Source organism: Schistocerca nitens, chromosome 1 (genome assembly GCF_023898315.1).
Source record: "Schistocerca nitens isolate TAMUIC-IGC-003100 chromosome 1, iqSchNite1.1, whole genome shotgun sequence".
NCBI lineage: Eukaryota > Metazoa > Arthropoda > Insecta > Orthoptera > Acrididae > Schistocerca > Schistocerca nitens.
The window spans coordinates 1,200,591,069-1,200,611,062 of record NC_064614.1 but is presented as its reverse complement, the minus strand read 5'-3'; positions in this window follow the sequence as shown (position 1 = coordinate 1,200,611,062).

Genomic DNA, 19,994 nt, shown 5'->3' with positions numbered 1-19,994 from the left:
AACTATGAAATTATCAAAATAATGCAGTACACAGCATACAGGCACGCGCAAAGCACTCGTAAATCACTGAAATAATGTAGGACATTGATGTGCAGACACTAAAACAACTCGTAAATCATCAAAATACCGCATGTAAAACACTCTTCAGACACGCTCACTAATTTTAAACTGTCCAAATAATGCAGTACATGGCCTACAGACCTGCAAACTACTCGTAAATCCCACACATAATGCATATATAACATTCTGACAATACGCTCATAACGCTTAAACAGCCGAAAATAATGTAGTGCAGAAACACTCAGTGCACGTAAAAAATGCTTTCAAACTATTGTCAACCGCAACGTATCAGAGGCTCCAACGAGCGCAATATGCAGTTGCCGACGCCAGCCTCCGCCGGCCAGACGAGCCCGAGAATTGCTCTCAGGCTGCTATCGCCTACAGCCAGCTGGTGAAAGTACCTTATATTTTCGGGTATACAGTTAGAGTTCTTCGGGTGCTATACTGATGTCACAAGTCAATGTAAATAAGAGCCAACTCATCCTCTGGGCTGCCCGTGTTTACCGCTGCTATCATGATACCTCTCTACCTGTGGATACTGATGTCACAGGTTGTGCTATAGAATTCTGTTCCAATGCTTTCCACAATAGCACAGGGTGCATTGTTCCTAGCAGTCCTAACAGGACATGTGAGATGCCTTCAGCAACGCATGTGTCTACTGTGACTGATGTGCATCTAAAAGGTTCTCAATGTTATACTGACGTCACATGGCTATGTAAATAAGAGACAAGTCGACCACTCGGAAATTGTTAAGTGCCCAAGAAATAGTTAACAGTCGCTTGAGTAGGAGCTTTAGTGATGTCTCAGGTTGTCCACAGGGAAATTCTTGCCCAAACAGGAGCTGTTTACGAAAGTAGCTCAGAATAACACCAAATGCACTCTTTCTGATGGTGCTAACGCGGCACCCCTCCCATTACGTGTTATCCTTCCTGGAAATCGTCAGCCCTGCTTTCAACAATCATCTCTGAAACAGTAAATGTTCTCACTGCTATGGTGGCTTATATGTCCCAGCACCCCGCATAGTGTGTCGAAGTAGTAAACATACAATTCGGATCCTGTACCATACAAAATTGCCCCTTTTGCATCATGCATATAGCTAGCGACGGCCAGACACTCGAACATGTACCGCCAAGACAGCACCGTACATACCAGAGCACCCTCAGTGGACCGAAGTCACTCTCCAAACTGTTGTACAAAGACCAGCCCTTTTCCCCTCAGCGCAGAGGCGTCACGGTTTCTGGTCCAGACCTGCTTGCTTGCTTGTTTTTTACACCAATCTCCAGACTCTCGGATTACAAAAATACATGTATTTTCACATGGTTTGCCAGAATATTATACCATTTAGGCGATACTTCTCGATATCAAGCACATAGCAATATCACTTGCGTAGCAGTATCGTTTGCACCACATAATTCCAAAGATACAGACTGGAAATTATTTCTCTAGAAACCCGAAACTTTAGCGAGGTGGAGCGTGCTGTAAACCACAGAGTAACTAGAAACTTATTCCATCTGCGAAGACCTTTATATGAAAAGTCGAAAAAAATAGAGAAAACTGGTTTTTCCACTCGTCAATACCGATGTCGGTGACGTAACAGATTCCAAATCACCCCTGTAATTCACAAAGTCAACTAAGATGTTTCTCATGTCTAGAGAACCAACAAACGTGTCTTCCACCTGCCTTTCAACTGTTCTCTCAACTGAATAAAGACAAGAAATGTGAAGAAGCAGTCAATCGGAAAATTTACATGGGAAGGAATAATGGTCCCGCGCTAACACATGTCCATATTGAATCTTCTGAAATTTCCATGTGATCACGAAAGCTGTCCCACACAGTAAGTATTAGTTCGCTATTCGGCTATATAGAGGACGACACGGTTAAGTCAGCTACATTCATGCATCCCAACAGGCCTCTCCAATTTGGACAGGGTGCATTGTTCCTAGCAGTCCTAACAGGACATGTGAGATGCCTTCAGCAACGCATGTGTCTACCGTGACTGATGTGCATCTAAAAGCCTGAAACGTGAATCATCCCGCCACAGGTCACCGGCGCTGCATGCCAAGCACGCATAGACAGAATCACCCTAGGAAATGGGTCAGATATGTATATTATCGCTGTACTTACAGTTATATATTACGATCGCGGTCTCAATTGGACGACATACAACAATGAGCAAAGTATCGGAAATACACCCTGCTGACGGCTGTGGCTCTGGAAATAGAAATATCTGTACCATTCTTATGACTTGTCATACTCTTCCCTTCGCTGTCACAGTTTTCCAAGACAAATCCATACCTTCCTTACGACTGGACATAGTAATTTTCTTTGCACGGATCACACACACACACACACACACACACACACACACACACACTTTATAAGCCTGATGCTCAAGGCGAATCTATCACGCATCCCTTACTACTAAGTATAATACTGGGCCAATAACTGACTGCCGGCGATACGAAATAATACTGATACCGTCCACGGGCGATTTAGCTATGATACTGAAATTGGGAAACATGCTGCTGCATCATTGGTTGGTGTTGAAATTACTGTAAAATTGCTAAAATTGTTCACACTATCAACTGTGTTCCTAATTATTACAGTACATCGACGGTGTCTTTTCCATCCCATCTGTCCACTGGTACTCTGTTGGTTTGCACATAATGATTTCATTGTAATCACTTGCTTGAGTTGGAGAATTAATTTTGGTGGAGGGGCACACCTTCTGGGGATGGCTAGCACAGAAACAGTTATCACATACATGACTGCAATATGAGGAATCAGTCGTAACGGAACGTAACGGAACGCAGAGCTATCAGCTATTCCGTCACTGAGACAGATGAATTTAAAAGTAGAGGTCGACAATCACCTCCGACAAGCAGTTTGGAGGCTCTCCACAACGCCGCCAAACTCTTCCACTTTCCTTATGTTGTAACTGTCTTTTATTTTAAATCATGCAGTGTGTGTGGTGTGTTATGGTAGCAGCAGTAACAACATGACTTATACCATGCGACGTCTAGTTTTCTGTGAGAAGCAATGGATCAGAAACTGTTAATGTCTGTTTAGACCCTGACACAGACTTCAAAGTCATGGCTAAAAAAAAAAAAAAAACTGTATGGCAGTGCACAAAGCGTATTACAGCAGGATGAAAACAATGTTTCAAATAACGACACAGGGTCACAGGGAGGGTCTCCTCGATTTATAGTATAGTTTGTGGGATATGGTCATCCTCCTATAGTACAGGTGATGCAACTGTACACTGGTCTGTGCAATGGATCAATAGCTGTATATTTAATAGGATCACCACATGTGCTCAATGCCGGCACGTAGATGGTATTTGATTATGATGTATTGGAGGAGCAATATGCAGTAAAAATCTTATCGAGTTCTCTATCAGATGAAGTTAGCAGAGCTTTTGTAGTACGCAATTTTTCCCTGACGGGTGGTACAGAATAACGAAGATAGCATGTCAGGGTGATAGACGTGAATGGACCCTGAGGGACGCGGATCTGCTTCGGACAGCAGTACTTGTACGTAGTTTGGGGATGCACCAAAATGCAGTAGCATAATCCTCATCCTTCCCACAGCTCCCGTACTGTCTTTTATGCTACCTCGTGTTGCTGGAACAGGCTTCGTTTGGCACTGACCTTACTCATCATACACTGTTGGTGGAGCTACAACAATATGTTCCCATTTCCAAAAAAATGGTTCAAATGGCTCTGAGGACTATGCGACTTAACTTCTGAGGTCGTCAGTAGCCTAGAACTTAGAACTACTTAAACCTAACAAACCTAAGGACATCACACACATCCATGCCCGAGGCAGGATTCGAACCTTCGACCTTAGCGGCCGCTCGGCTCCAGACTGTAGCGCCTAGAGCCGCATGGCCACTCCGGCTGGCTCCCATTTCCACCAAATGGTCAAAATACGGTCCTGTCACACTAACTCAGGTCACTCTGTTTCTACATGGGTTGGAGAAGGTGGCAGATACAGCTCTCTTCGACTTTTGCTCAGTTGCTACTTAAATTGGAACGATCACATATCAAAGCTCTATAAATGGCAGCAGTTGCTTGAGGCAAAGGGACTATCTAAAATTTTACTGTAGCTGATAGGTTCGAAAGAGGTGACTCGTTTAAGAATATGAGTGTGCCAGAAATATGATTCACTAGTGGCTGTAATCATTAAAGGACTTTGGAAAGACTTGATTCTAAATCCCAACGGCATTTCTACCAGACAGCATAACACTAGAGATCTGAAAAGCTAGTGTACATTTCTCACGACCTCAATCAGCACACCATCAACTGTTTGTGATCATACCCAATAAACCTTCGTCTATAACCCAGATACATTGCGGAACCGCTGACATGGCATTGAGACAGAATGCATTACAAATACTGGAGAAATTTCTAGTGGCGGCATGCAAGTACCGGTTTCATAACACGTTCCTTATCCAAATCATTTTCTAAATTCAGTGATTTTGTGACGAGGTTGCATCATCAGGCCGGCCGCGGTGGTCTCGCGGTTCTAGGCGCGCAGTCAGGAACCGTGCGACTGCTACGGTCGCAGGTTCGAATCCTGCCTCGGGCATGGATGTGTGTGATGTCCTTAGGTTAGTTAGGTTTAAGTAGTTCTAAGTTCTAGGGGACTAATGACCACTGCAGTTGAGTCCCATAGTGCTCAGAGCCATTTGAACCATTTTTGCATCATCAGCTATGTGTAATGGCACTGTAGATCTGAAAATATACACTCTCCAGCGATAACCGTCTATATACAGTGTCGCGGTACTTGTCTGGAAAAACTACTCCATTCAGAAATAATGCCATGCCTTGATTTATAAACCCGATATAGGTTTCAACATGGGTACTTGTGTGTACCTGTAGAACCAAGACCAACTGTGATAGTAATATGGACATTGTGATCGTGTTTATTTAAATAATGGCGGTTGGTAAGACGATTACATCACTCTTCGTTGCTTTTAGGTCAGTATTGTTTCGTATTGCCGGCAATCAGTTATTGGCCCAGTATTACTTAGTAGTAGGGGATGCGTGATAGGTTCCCCTTGAGCATCAGGCTTATAAAGTATGTGTATGTGTGTGTGTGTGTGTGTGTGTGTGTGTGTGTGTGTGTGTGTGATCTGACATGTGCAAAGGAAATTACTACAGGGTGTATACATGGACAAGGAAAAAAAATTCCATGATTTTTTCCCGGTTAAAAATTCGCTTTCTCCTGGGTAAAAATAAACTTTTACTGTGTTAAGTGACAGTATATTCTTCCTCGGCACTGTAAAACTCACCAATCCTTTGAATGTTTATGGTTTTATATACTGACGTAGAATTTCCCGGCACTTTAGAGAACAAAACTCAGGGGGCGAAAACACGTTTTGAAAGACCTTTGATGTGCAGCAACATGTAGGCTGCATATTTTCGCAGTACGAAGGTATAAATATGAATTCCAGCAAAAACCGCACGTCACTTTCCGAAGCATTGAAATCGAGATTACGATGCACTTTTGTAAGCCAGACACATCTCATGTCACATGATCTCGCCATCTGATGACAGTATAAGACACGTGATGCAGTCAGTCAATAGCAATATCACTCATAAGTAGCGCGAACACACAAGTAAGGAAAGTTAATGATTTACGTTAATATACATAGCATTCACATAAGAAGATTAACAAGCTGGAAGAGAAGCTAAGCTTCCACATATAATGTTGATCTTTTTTGTGCATGTCACACTTTAATATACATTGTGGTGTCACCGCCAGACACCACACTTGCTAGGTGGTAGCCTTTAAATCGGCCGCGGTCAATTAGTATATGTTGGACCCGCGTGTCGCCACTGTCAGTGATCGCAGACCGAGCGCCGCCACACGGTAGGTCTAGAGAGACTTACTAGCACTCGCCCCAGTTGTACAGCCGACGTTCATAGCAGTGGTTCATTGACAAATTACACTCTCATTTGCCGAGACAATAGTTAGCATAGCCTTCAGCTACGTCATTTGCTACGACCTAGCAAGGCGCCATTACCAGTTATATTGAGCTTATTATACTTTTGTATCATCAAGAGCAATGTACTCCAATTATGGATTAAAGTTAAGTATTACATCATCTACGTACTTTATTTGCAATTCTCAAGACATGTCCTGTTCCAGACCTCACGCCAGTCTGCGTGTAATTAAACGCGTGCATTTCGGCCTCCTCTAGCAACACGGTGTTGGCTCTTCTGCCACCACTTCATACATCACACAAATGTACCAGTAAATTTTTAATAACAATTTAAATGTCTGATATTGTAGGCTCGAAATTCTTCTAAATGGTCGCCCCCATGAGGTGATTTTTAAATGAGAGTCAAACACTTTGTGATTTAACAAATTCATCGTACATTCTTGCACATAGTTCATCTTGCGTAAAAAGAAATTTACTTTGAATGTAACGCTTTTCAAACCACCAGTCGCAACATTTTCCCTCGACCTATTAGAAATAGGTTCGTTTCAGCAGTTGCCAAAGAGCGCCAGAGAACGGGCGTCACCGCGCTTGCGCAGCTACGATGATGCAGGAAGCCCGATGTTCCTACGTGTAAAACATTTAAAGATCTCACATTATGACATAAAAGAAACAAGACATCAGAGGATACTTCAAGAGCATCGGAATTTTGTGAACCATACTAAAATGCTCAATTCGGCTTTAAGTGCACATTCGGAAGTCCAGATTCGGGTGCAAATTTTCTTGGAGTACCAGTACTGTGTTATCTCATGTTTGGTTCTTTATTATGGCATAATGCCATACGTGCACTTGAATTGCAGCGAACAGTTGAAACTAGCCAACAGTGTGAAATTAAACACTTTGTTTCAAATAAATTGACTGCCTCAGCGGAAAAGATTTAGTACAAGCCAAATCTCTTTAGCAAACCGACAAAAATAACTTCATTGTTCTGCAAGGCGATTAATGCTTGACTGTCAGGAAGGGTGGACATAAAATCTGAAACTAACAACATATTTTAGCCTTCCGTAATTATGCGAACGTATTTTAATTCATTTGCTATCTCCCGGCCAAAAAAAATCTGTTTTGCTTTCATTTAACGTGAGGGCAAGAAACAAGGAGGAAACAAAAAAATCACTGAACGTAAACACAGGTCACGTGGAAACGACCCACCTCCCCACCACGACTGCTCTGTGCATCAGCCACAGATCTACGATATTTCCGAACCAGGACAATACTAGATAGTGGCAGCCAGCCACATTTCTGTTACCAGAAGCAACTGCGCATACCCAACAGTCCGCCCGCAATTGCTCAAACGAATCTAATTTAAACAGTTGTCACGTCACGCTCATCGGAGGCAATTTGTTGTTATGAAGCATTGCATAGTCTTTCTAAAGCCTCTGACACACTTTGCTGTTGGCAGACGCTCGTCTGAGCACTGTGTTTTGTTGTTATATATGGCTCATTTTATTTGCAACTTAAATTTCATTTCCGTTTTCTTTTTTTTCTCTCGTTTATGTTTTGTTGCTGCAGAATTATTCTGCAGTAGCGAGATACAGTAATATCCCTTGTTAGAGTATCGGTTCTTACCAGACAAAATCACAAAAATTTAACTGAAAACTACAACAATGAAAAATTCCCGGTTTTTCGCGGATCTCCCGGTTGTCCCGGGTCGTATACACCCTGTACTATGTCCAGTCGTAAGGAAAGTATGGATTTAACGTGGGATACTGCGACAGCAAAGGGAAGAGTATGACAAGTCATAAGAATGGTAAAGATATTTCTAGTTCCAGAGCCACAGCCAATTGCTCAAACGAATCTAATTTAAACAGTTGTCACGTCACGCTCATCGGAGGCAATTTGTTGTTATGAAGCATTGTATAGTCTTTCTAAAGCCTCTGACACACTTTGCTGTTGGCAGACGCATTGTATTTTCGATACTTCGCTCATTGTAGAAAGACGTCCAATTGAAACCGCGATCACGATACATAATTGTAAGTACAGTGATGATAATATATATATATATATATATATATATATATATATATATATATATATATATATATATATATATGGCCCATTTCCTAAGATGATTCTGTCTATGTGTGCTTGGCATGCAACGCTGGTGACCTGCGGCGGAATGATTCATGTTTCCGGCTAATGGTAGGAGCTGTCCAAATGGAGAGGCCTGTTGGGATGCATGAATGTAGCTGACTTAACTGTGTCGTCCTCTAGACGACGGAATAGCGAACTAATAGTTAGTATGCGTTGGACTGCTTTCATGATCGCGTGGAAATTTCAGAAGATTCAATATGGACATGTGTTAACGCAGGACCATTATTCCCTCCCATGTAAATTGTCCGATTGACTGCTTCTTCACATTTCTCATCTTTATTTAGTTGAGAGAACATGAATTGTGGTGTGCATCTAGCAGCCAAAATACAGGTGGAAGACACATTTGCTGGTGCTCTAGACATGAGAAACATCTTGGTTGACTTTGTAAAGTATAGGGGTGATTTGGAAATTGTTACATCACTGACATCAGTATTGATGAGTGAAAATATCAGTTTCCTCAATTTTTTCGAGTTTTCACATAAAGGTCTTCGCAGATGGGATACGTTTCTAGTTACTCAGTGATTCACAGCACGCTCCACCTCGCAAAAGTTTCGGGTTTCTAGAGAAATAATTTCCAGTCTATATCTTTGGAATTATGTGATGCGAGTGATACTGCTATGCAAGCGATGTTGCTATGTGCTTGATATCGAGAAGTATCGCGCAAATGGTATAATATTCTGGCAAACCATGTGAAAATACATGTGCTTGTAATCCCAGAGTCTGGAGATTGGTGTAAAAAACAAGCAAGCAAGCAGGTTGGGACCGGAAATGGTGACGGCTTTGTCCTGAGGGTAAAAGACGCAGTCTTTGTACAACAGTTTGGAGAGCGCTTTTAGTCCACCGAGAGTGCTCTGGTCATGCGTCTGAAGTGGATGACTTGCTGCTGTCGGCTGTGGGAAAATATCTAGTGCTGGGGGGAGTATATTCAGTGCTGTCTGTCTTCGCAGTGTAAATACGAGTGTCTGGCAGTCGATAGCTACATGAATGATCTTAAAGGTGCGATTCTGTATGACGCAGGATAAGAATTGTGTGTTTACTACGTCGACATGGTATGTTGTGATATATTGCTGGGTTGGAGCTCTGTTTCACACTCTAATATTCAAGCTTCCATTACCTGTGACTGAGCAGTGTAATTGAGCAAGTGTCTTCCCATATTTGACGATCTGTATGCCACTTTCGAAGGGTTTAACTGTCATCGCAATATGGCGCTCTGTACAAAATAATTTTGCCCCTGATAGCCTCATCTGCAGAAAAAGAAGGCGGACAGTGCTCCCGCACAAGCAACAGCGGCAGGTTGGTGGGCAAATTCGGTAAGAGCCAAAAAGAATGCTCCATTCAGTTACAAGACATTCTTTGTGCTGCGACATAGGAGTCTGTACATAGCGGTGAAAACGTTTGCCATTTCAGAGATGTCTGTTGAAAGTAGGCCTTAACAATATCCGGAAAGGGTAACACATGACAGACGGAGTGCCAAGTTAGCACCATCAGAAAGAATGCATTTGGTGTTATTCTGAGCTATTTTCGTAAACAACTCCTGTTTGGGCAAGAATTTCCCTGTGGACAAGCTGAGTCATCACGAATGCTCCTACAAAAGCGGCTGTTAAGTATTTCTTGGGTACCTAACAATTTCCGAGAGGTCGACTTGTCTCTTATTTGCATAGCCATGTGACATCAGTATAACATCGAGAACCTTTTAGATGCGCCTGCGTGGGTAAGCCGCTATGCAGACATCTCTCGCTTGATGCTGGAGTTGCTGGTAGACGTCAGTCGCAGTAAACGTGCACGGCTTGAGGCGTCTCACATGTCCTGTTAGGATTGCTAGCACCCTGTGCTGTTATGGGAAGCACTGGAAAAGATTTCTATAGCACAGCCTGTGACATCAGTATGCACAGGTAGAGAGGTATCATGACAGCAGCAGTAAACACGCATGGCTGGCCCAGAGGGTGACTCTAACTGTATACCCCAAAATAGACGCGACTTTCACCAGCTGGCTGTAGGCGATAGCGATCTGAGAGCAATTTTCGCAGCCCTGTGCTTGTCTGGCTGGCAGTGGCTTGCGTCGGCGTCGGTATGCGCGCTCGTTGGAGCCTCTGATACGTTGCGGTTGGCGATAGTTCGAAAGTGTGTTTTATGTGCACTGAGTGTTTGTGCACTACATTACTTTCGGCTGTTTAAGCGTTATGAGCGTGTTGGCAGAGCTTTATATATGCATTATTTATGGGATTTACGAGCAGTTTGCAGGTCTGCAGGCCATGTACTGCATTATTTGGACAGTTTAAAATTAGTGAGTGTGTCTGCAGAGCGTTTTGCATGCATTATTTATATGATTTACGAGTTGTTTTAGTGTCTGCACATCACTGTACTGCATTATTTCGATGATTTACGAGTAGTTTGTGTGCCTGTATGCTCCGTGCTGCATTATTTCGGTAATTTACAAATTGTTTGCTGTCTTTACATCAGTGTACTGAATCATTTAGATAATTTACCACTAGTTTGCAGATCTGTAGGCTGTGTACTGTGACACCAAGTATGCCAGAGCAAGTGTTTTGGATCAGTGTAATAAGTAAACTACGTGAAATCCGTCGCTAAATAAATTGTCTCAGAATAAATAAAGTACAGTCCTTAGTCTCTCCAGCAGCCCAGAACACACTAGCTACTGCCTCAAATTGTTTAAATAAACACTGCATGCAAAATAAATCCAGCTGCCCAGCACAGGCTGTGTCCTTTCCCTGCCAATTCCTAATAAGAGGTAGCAGTCGAGTGACTTAGGTTAGTGGAGGTAGCAGTGTTGTGTTGCATTGTCCTGCTGGAATTTTAGCTTCTCGCCATTTTCTAATGTGGAGGGGTGGGAGTTACGTTAGTGGAGGTAGCTCAGATGTATTTTCACGCCAAAATTTGAATTTCCCGCCATGACGTCATTGCTACATTGCCATATCTATCGCTGCCATCTTGAATACATTCGGCAACAATGCAGAGCGGGGTGACGTCCTTGTTGCCCTACATCTGCTGAGTGGGATTGACAGAGGAAACTGAGAAGATACAAAGACGAGTAGCACATTTCGAAACAGGTACAAGTACATTTAGTAAACGTAAAAATCTCGCGAAAATATCCAAGCACCCGCAGTTGCAGACGCTGCAAGAGAGGCGTTCATCATCATGGCATGCTTTACTGTTCTAAGTTTGGAAAGAGTACGTTGCTAAAGGAGTCAACCGATATATTGCTTCGTCATTGTTGTGTACATGGATCCGCGTAGTCAGCGCGTACACAACTTTCCCAATAGAGCGCGCCCCACTAAGCACAACAGCGCGGGCGCAGCGCTCGTCCGTCTCCGCACTACGAGATGGCGCTGTCTTAGAGATGGACCAAATTCTGCTTCCGCCGATCTGCGTATTAATATGTAACGCAGCCAATGAGATTGCTGCTAACGTAGAACCTTTTCTCCTCGTGGATCACACTCGTGCAGTGATACCTGAACGCGCGAGGTATTATAACGAGTGTACAGACCTCTGATTAGTCAGTCTGCATTTGTCTGCACCAGTCTGCATTAGTCTGCATTTGTCTGTACCAGTCTATAGTCAAGTTTCTGTCTGCGCCTAATAAAATTACCATATTCCTGTACATAGCCATGAAGATAAATGAATAGACACTTTGTCAAGTATCAGAGATATGTGAGAATAAGATTAACGTACCAAGACCAAAGGAACTTCAGATTGTCAATTGTAAACAGCATCCAGAATCAAGTTGCGTAAAATCTATAATTTTTATTATTTTAATAAGTGTGTGTGAAAATTAATCAAGTTCTGTTTAAAGTTGGTCACCGTCAATCTGCTACTCTAAGCGTGCAAGTGGCATTTCTATCGTCTGACCTAACGGCAGAAGATAAACACGCCACGATAAGACCACGAGACATATTGCTGACACTCGCTTACTTCGTTAGAGAGACAAGTCAAATAATATGATGGCGTGTGTACTGAAGGTCCTACAGTACGCACACCACAGTCATATATACAGTATATATCGCGGAAAGACAGTGGAGGTAAAATTACGTTCCAAGTCACATCGATGTTTGACAACAATCGTTCTTCCCGTCAAAGATTTAGGCGTGATGCGTTTAAGTACCCTCCACTACACACTACAAGGTGGCATGCACAGTACAAATACACATGTAGATGCAGTTTGTTCTGGCAAATTCTTCAGTTAGGTTCCTCTTCGCGTCTCTCATCCCATATCTAGTTCTTATGTTAATGGATGATATTTCACAGGCAGAATATCATTTTTGTTACCAATCATAAATATTCTCTTCGCCCGTCGTTAGTGAGCTATACACATATGAGTGGGGCGCGCCGGCCAGGGTGACCGGTTCTAGGCGCTAGAGTCTGGAACCGCGCGACCGCTACGGCCGCAGGTTCGAATCCTGCCTAGGGCATGGATGTGTGTGATGTCCTTAGGTTAGTTAGGTTTAAGTAGTTCTAAGTTCTAGGGGGCTTATGACCTCAGACGTTGAGTCCCATAGTGCTCAGAGCCATTTGAGCCATCTGAGTGGGGCGCACTGGCTCGGTATGCAATACTCCGTGGCCAACTTCAGGTCTGTCGTTGTCCTGTTTAAATATCTTCAACGTGTATCAGCACTCGTTTACATGCTACGTTCAATATTCAGCACAGATTCTGGGGAATACTGACACGTTGAACGTAATCTGTTGCATTACCTGCGCCTGATTTCAAAACCCTGATTTTTTCCCCTCCATGAGAACGGGCCAAGAGCGTGGCGCACGTTACTCAAATTGCCACCGAAACTGAATATATACACCGTATTAATGAAACTTGCCCGAGAAGAGTTGTACCGCAATTGCTGGGAATTATTAAGCACATAATGAAGCAAAAGATGGACTGCTTGAACATTTGTTATAAATTTATTTCAAAAAATGTGATTTGTGTGGTGAAGTTATTGTTCATTTTCATAATTTTTCCGATAATTCATGAACACAGTCCATGCAAGACAGTTTAGGAAGAATATATCCTCTAGAAAGGGGAAAAAATCCTTTATATGTGGTTTTCCGTTTTTCAAAGTGCCGTCGAAATCTTGAAACATCTTGTGTTTACCGAACATCGACTTTCTAGGCAAAACACTTTTTCCTTCAAAATAAAGATGAAGAGCTGTAACAAACAAGGAAATTAAATTCCAGACGACATAGTGAATCAGTACGGATTTTGCAAGCTATGCAGTTTCAAAGAGATATCACGACGGAATGCACTGAACGTGTGCGCACATCGCATCATTAACTCTGTCTCAGAAACTGATATTCCCAAGATTTTCAGCCATAAGACTGCTGTCGCTCGGTTATCACGTACCATAGATTCTAATATACTGCAGAATAGCTCCACGGTGATATCGTGTCAACCATATGGGAGTAGGACATGCCCCAGTAGCGGGCTGATTTGTATGGCTTCAGCCCGTAGAGCCAAGTGACGATTACATAAACAAGCAGAAAGTTCCAATTCCTTTTGTAACTCACGTGTTTCTGTAGCTGTTTTATTCGAAGTTGCAATTACAACAATTTTTTAATAACCTGGCACTATCGAAAATACAGGATCGCTGTTAAGCTAGTAGCATAGTTATTTTTACAAGCGCAGGACATAAATTTTTAAATGTCACCTTAAAAAAATAAAGTTACTTAATTATTTTTTGTTTGTTTGCAGGTGCGTTTCTGTAGTCTTCGTACACACAGATTCTCGCTCCATAGTACCGTAGCGGGCCAGCTAAAAGAAAATGGAGCAATCCATTGATAAAGGGAATAACGTACGGTAACCCGTTTTCTGCACATGAAGCGGAACAATGCTGCAAAAATCCATGTTGAGTTGATAAGGTTTACGGCACTACGGCACCGATGCACCATCGTATGACTCTGGGTCGGTGGCGCAAACTCTTCTAATGTGGTCAAACAAGTTTATAACGAACAACGAATTGGCAGACCGTCTCTCTGTGAAGAAACGGGAACAACAACGAGCTGTGGAAGTCCTGGTGCCCGAAGACCGATGTATTACAATCGAAACGACAAAGTAAAAAGTGAGAATCAGTCATGAATCAGTTTTCAACATGTTGCAAGACATTTTAAAGATGAAGAAGTTTGGCCCCCGCAAGATTCCGCATCTCATGCCCATTCTAAACGCCCGCCGATTCGCGACAGTTGCGGAAGTGTTGCATATGCGTCAGGCCAATCCAGATGAATATTCACAGAAATTTTTCCGGCGGCGGCCCTATTAGAGCCCTGTAATTAATTAATGATGCGAGCTGAAAGTTTGTGCCCGACCGGGAGTAGAGCCAGGATAAACTGCTTCTCTGCAAGCGTTGCCTCAACCGTCTCAGCCATCCATACACGTTCCTCACCGACCCAAACTTCCAAGTCATCATAGGCTAATTAGCGTTCTGCCGATGTTCCCTCACTCGCAGCGCGAACTGTATTCCAGGGAGAGGAAACGAAACCTGGTGTGCCGCCGCTCTGAAGGAATCCTGTACTGCTGTCAAGTCTATAGAAATGTTACATATAACTGTTTGTGTGGTGTGTTCTCTGTTGGACAGAACGGACACCGCCCACATATACAGAGTGCTTCTTCCAAGAGTCGTCGAAGCATTTTCTCTTGTGTTTCGGCAGCTATCTGCAACTTCGTTTTTTCATTAGGTAGCTGGAGTCTTCCCAAATACATTCTGCTCATCTCGTCTTTCATGCGACTCGCAATGTGACGGTAAACGTAGTTTTATTTCCCTTTACAAATAAAATGATCCTTAAAGCCGAATTTTAAGTGCTATTCGATAAAGCGGTCCCACATTATAGACGTGTATTAACAGGAACAGTAAAACACCAAGAACAACAAGTACTTCGTTAGCGTTACTGCATAGCAGTGCCGTCACTGCTGGATCAGTGGTTATTCTTCGTGTTTTGCTCTCCCTGTTGATACAGTTCTAAAGAAACATAACGAAACATCCACTGACCACTTAAGCATATCTGTTTGTAACAACGCTTTAATTACGTGTTTACATTATTCTAAAACAAAAAAGAACCCATCATATACTACGTACAGAATGCAATGTTTTTAAGTGTTAATACAAACTAATGTGATTATGTGATAAATTGAAGTTTTGTGATGGTTCAAATGACTCTGAGCACTATGGGACTTAACTTCTGAGGTCATTAGTCCCCTAGAACTTAGATCTACTTAAACCTAACGAACCTAAGGACATCACACAAATCCATGCCCGAGGCAGGATTCGAACCTGCGACCGTAGCGGTCGCGCGGTTCCAGACTGTAGCGCCTAGAACCGCTCGGCCAATCCGGCCGGCGATGTTTTGTTATGTTTCCTTTCGAATTGTTACCTAATATCTGTACTTCGTCACGTCTAATTCAATTCCTCAATCAGAAGTGGATGGGTTAAACTTTTGGATTGAAATCATTGTGGACATGGGTTCCTATTCAAACTATTATGTGCTTACTCCCCTCCACAAGTCCTAGAAGTTTGAAATTGAAGCACTGGCCGCTGTGGCCGCTACGGTCGCAAGATCGAATCCTGCCTCGGGCACGGATGTGTGCGATGTTCTTAGGTTTAAGTAATTCTAAGTCTATGGGACTGATGACATGAGATGATAAGTCCCATAGTGCTTGGAGCCATTTGAATTTGAAACGGGAAATTCCGAACACCCTATATAGATGACACTCCAGCAGGAATATAAAAACACGCGCGTGTTCGAATGCAATGTTACGTCAAAATTTCAAATCAAATGGTGAAAAACTTTCAGACATTTACGATATTGCACAAACGAACATTTACATATTTATTTAAATAGATTTACAAAACTCTCTTGAGATTGAATTACGAGTCGGATTTGATACTATCGTCTTCCACAGGTAAAACGCAGCCGCGTTGGACATCTATTTTGCACAGACTGTCGTAGAATCTGGTCAACAGTAGCGCAGACACGGGATAAGACCTGAGTAAATTAAGAGATATAATAGCAATGAAACTTATAACAGCTCAGAAGTCTTACAGAAACTGACTCAATAGCCAGGCAAAGTAAAACAAAACTGGGCAGAAGGAGAGACTTTTACCTTACTTACTGTCAATGTGCATTAATCGTAGTCGTTCGTCCATTCTTGTCGATGTCCAATATGTGTGACGGCCATCGGGAAAAAAACAGCACGCGCTGGTGGAACAAGATTGCTTTCGAAAGTTTCCGTTGGCGTGGCGTTTGGGAGAGAAGTTCCGGCATCAATTTGTCAACAAACACAACGTAGCGTTTCGCTGACATGTTTGCAACTTTTAACAGAGTGTAAAACTTTTTAGTTCATGCACAATCTCCTGGCTCCTACTTTTGGCTTTTCTTTAGTGTTAAAGAATGGAATTGGCGTCACTAGAAAACAGCAGCCTAGTTGGTATTAGAGGCAGTGTTTGACTTCAAATAACTAAAGAAACTTGTCCACTTCCTGTGCCCCAGAAATCATAGCATGCTTATAAAACTGCGCCTTGTGAACAGTGCAATAATGGAAGTGGTCGTCAATGACTGATGTGCAACATTTTACTACAGTTGGCACACGGCAGTAAGCACTGTGTCTAAAAATCAGGAAAACATACAACACTGTATGATCTTCAAAAGATGATTATTAAGTAGTTTCTAGAGCTCGTTTTTTAATGAAAATTGACAGGGATGGGCTAAAACAGACTACGAAGGTTACAAATCAATGCAAGTTGTATTTGTGTTGTTTGGTATCAAGAGTATGCATCAAAAGCCCAGTGCAAAATCTTACCTAAGTTTACGGATAATTTACGATCATTATGCTAACACAAGTCTGAAACTCATCATCAGCCAGGTCCAGGATTTCGTTAATGTTGACAACTTGAGGAAGGGAACTAACTACTACCGTGTTGAAATTCTCAGCCGTGAGTTCCCTCAAAGCCGTTTGGCTTAAATGTAGAAAACCTAAACAGGAAGGGCAAGTCGGAAATAGCTCCCCACTGCTTCTGATCTCAAGAGCCCAAATTCAGCGCCTCTCAACCAACGTGCTATCTCACTGTGCTACTAACTTCATGATTGTTGAAGTGTGTTAAAGCAGTTACTATCTTGTCTAAGAAAAATTGTGCGGCTTGGTTTTAGGAAATTCTAATTTCTACTATTTCAGGGGAATTTCTGTCCATATTCTGTTATTTTTCACACGTATCTGAGGTATTAGCGCTAATACAAGTAGTAGAAGACGAAACGGCGAAATTTGTTGTAATGGAAAAAAATTAACTCGAGTAACATACACTGAAGTGACCAAAGTCATGAGATACCGCTATGCACATATACAGATGGCAGTAGCACCGCGTATACAACGTATAAAAAGGCAAAGCCTCGTCGGAGATGTCATTTATACTCTAGTGATTCATGTGAAAAGGTTTCCGACGTGATTATGGCCGCACGACCGAAATTAACAGACTTTGACGGTGGGATGGTAGTTGGGATTTAGACGCATGGGACATTCTGCTTCGGAAATCTCTGGGGAAATCAATATATCGAGATCCACAGCGTCAAGAGTGTGCCGAAAATACCAAATTTCAGGCATTTCTCACGATGGACAAATATCGAGATCCACAGCGTCAAGAGTGTGCCGAAAATACCAAATTTCAGGCGTTTCTCACGATGGACAATGCATGGCCGACGGTCGTCACTTAACGACCGAGAGCAGCGACGTTTGCGTAGAATTATCAGTGCTATCAGACAAGCAATACTGCCTGAAATAACAAAAGATATCAATGTGTGACGTACGAAGAATGTATCCGTTAGGTCAGTGCGGTGAAATTTGGCGTTAATGGGCTATGGGAGGAGAGGCCCGACGAGAGAGCCTTCGCTAACAGCGCCATATCGCCTGCAGCACCTCTACTGGGCCCGTGGCCATATCGGTTGGACCTAGACGACTGGAAACCGTAGCCTGATCGCGTAAGTCCCCGATTTCGGTTAGTAAGCGCTGATGGTAGGGTTCGAGTATGGCGCAGACCCCACTAAGCCACTGATCCAAGTTGTCAACAAGGCCTGTGCAAGCTGGTGGTGGCTCCATAATGATGTGGGCTGTGTATACATGGAATGGACTGGGTCCTCTGGTCCAACTGAACCGATAGTTGATTGAAAATTGTTATGTTCGGCTAATCGAAGACCATTTGCAGCCATTCATGGACTTCATGTTCCCAAACAACGATAGAATTTTTATGGATGATAATGCACCATCTCACCAGGCAGCAATTGTTCGCGATTTATTTGGAGAACATTCTGGACAATTCGAGTGAATGATTTGGCCACGCATCGAACATTTATGGGACAGAAGCGAGAGATCAGTTCGTGCTCAAAATTCTGCACCGACAACACTTTCGCAATTATGGGCAACTATAGAGGAAGTATGGCTCAATATTTCCGCAGAGGATTTCCAACGACATGCTGAGTCCATGCTACGTCGAGTTGTTGCACTGAGCCGGGCAAAAGGAGGTCCGAAACGATATTTGGAAGTATCTATGACTTTTATAAGCTCAGTGTAAAAATTTTTCTGCTGTCCAGGTGGTACTTGATAACTGCAGTATCCCAAAACACCATTCACGGTATAGTAATGTTCCCATAAGCTGAAGTTCAGCAGCCATAAAATATTTTATAAAATGCATTTTAACCATCAGGTGTTTATTTCTCCCATCAGTTTCGGTTATTAATCATTATCCAGGATGTAGGGTACAACAGATTACTTAAAAGCATCCCATATAAAAAAAACTCACAGATTAGTCCTTATGCCTGTTTCGAATGGCTGACTGCTGCTTACAAAGCAGTACGATGAGCGATCTACGAGCGTGCAACGTTATCAGTATGTCGCCAATCCCTCCAGTCGCTACTGCCATTAGATGCAGCCTGTTCGTGCTGCTTCTTTATTTCAGCTACTCCTCATCTGGCCTCGCGAGGCTGAGTCAACCACGTTCCACACCTCTCTACTTCAGAAAATTTTACGGAGGTACCGGGAATCGTAGGCGGCTCTTTCGTACCAAAGGCAGCGAAGCTAACCATTCGGATACTGATTCCCAAAACTTTTTGCTGATCATTTCTTGAATGGCATCCAAAATTCTTGCTTTAATATCCAGTAACTTGTTTCTTTTGTCTATCAACTACGTCACCAGGGAAGCGTCGCTGTAGCAAGTTGAGTAACTTATTTGCCAGAAGGGAAATTCGGCAATCTTATCTAGTACTCTACGGACATGTCATCAATGACTAATTCCAACAGTGGGTACTAACACTGCAAGTGTTATGATGGGAGAGCTATTAACTTAACACATTGAACAATCTCGGACAGGTTGCAAAGCTATACAGAGGAATAAATCTTTTGCAGGGAAGTCATATAGTCAGGACCACCCAGAAGTCCGTGAACAATTGAAAAAGCGGTAATTCACGAAATAATGCAGTCCAAGAGGTAAAAATTCACACACACATGCTCGAAATGAAATGGGGTTTAATTGGAATAAAAAACGAGTGCAAAAGCTGGCCGTCAGGTGGCACCGGATTGCAACACTTCCGTGATGCCGCGCGATAATCGTGTGTGAAATGAGCATTAAAGAGAGAGGGAGTCGGTCCATCCTTAGCCTGACTGATAAACACTTGCTGAAAGGTACGACTTTCACGCAGGAAGACTCTCCACCCCACATTGCTACATGTGTGGAAAGATCTGTTGCACACTTCGTTTGGTGAGGATCGCGTGATGAGCTGCCACGTCCGATATGCTTGGCCTCCCAGGTCCCCAAATCTCAATCCGTGTGAATATTGGTTGTGGTGTTACCTGAGT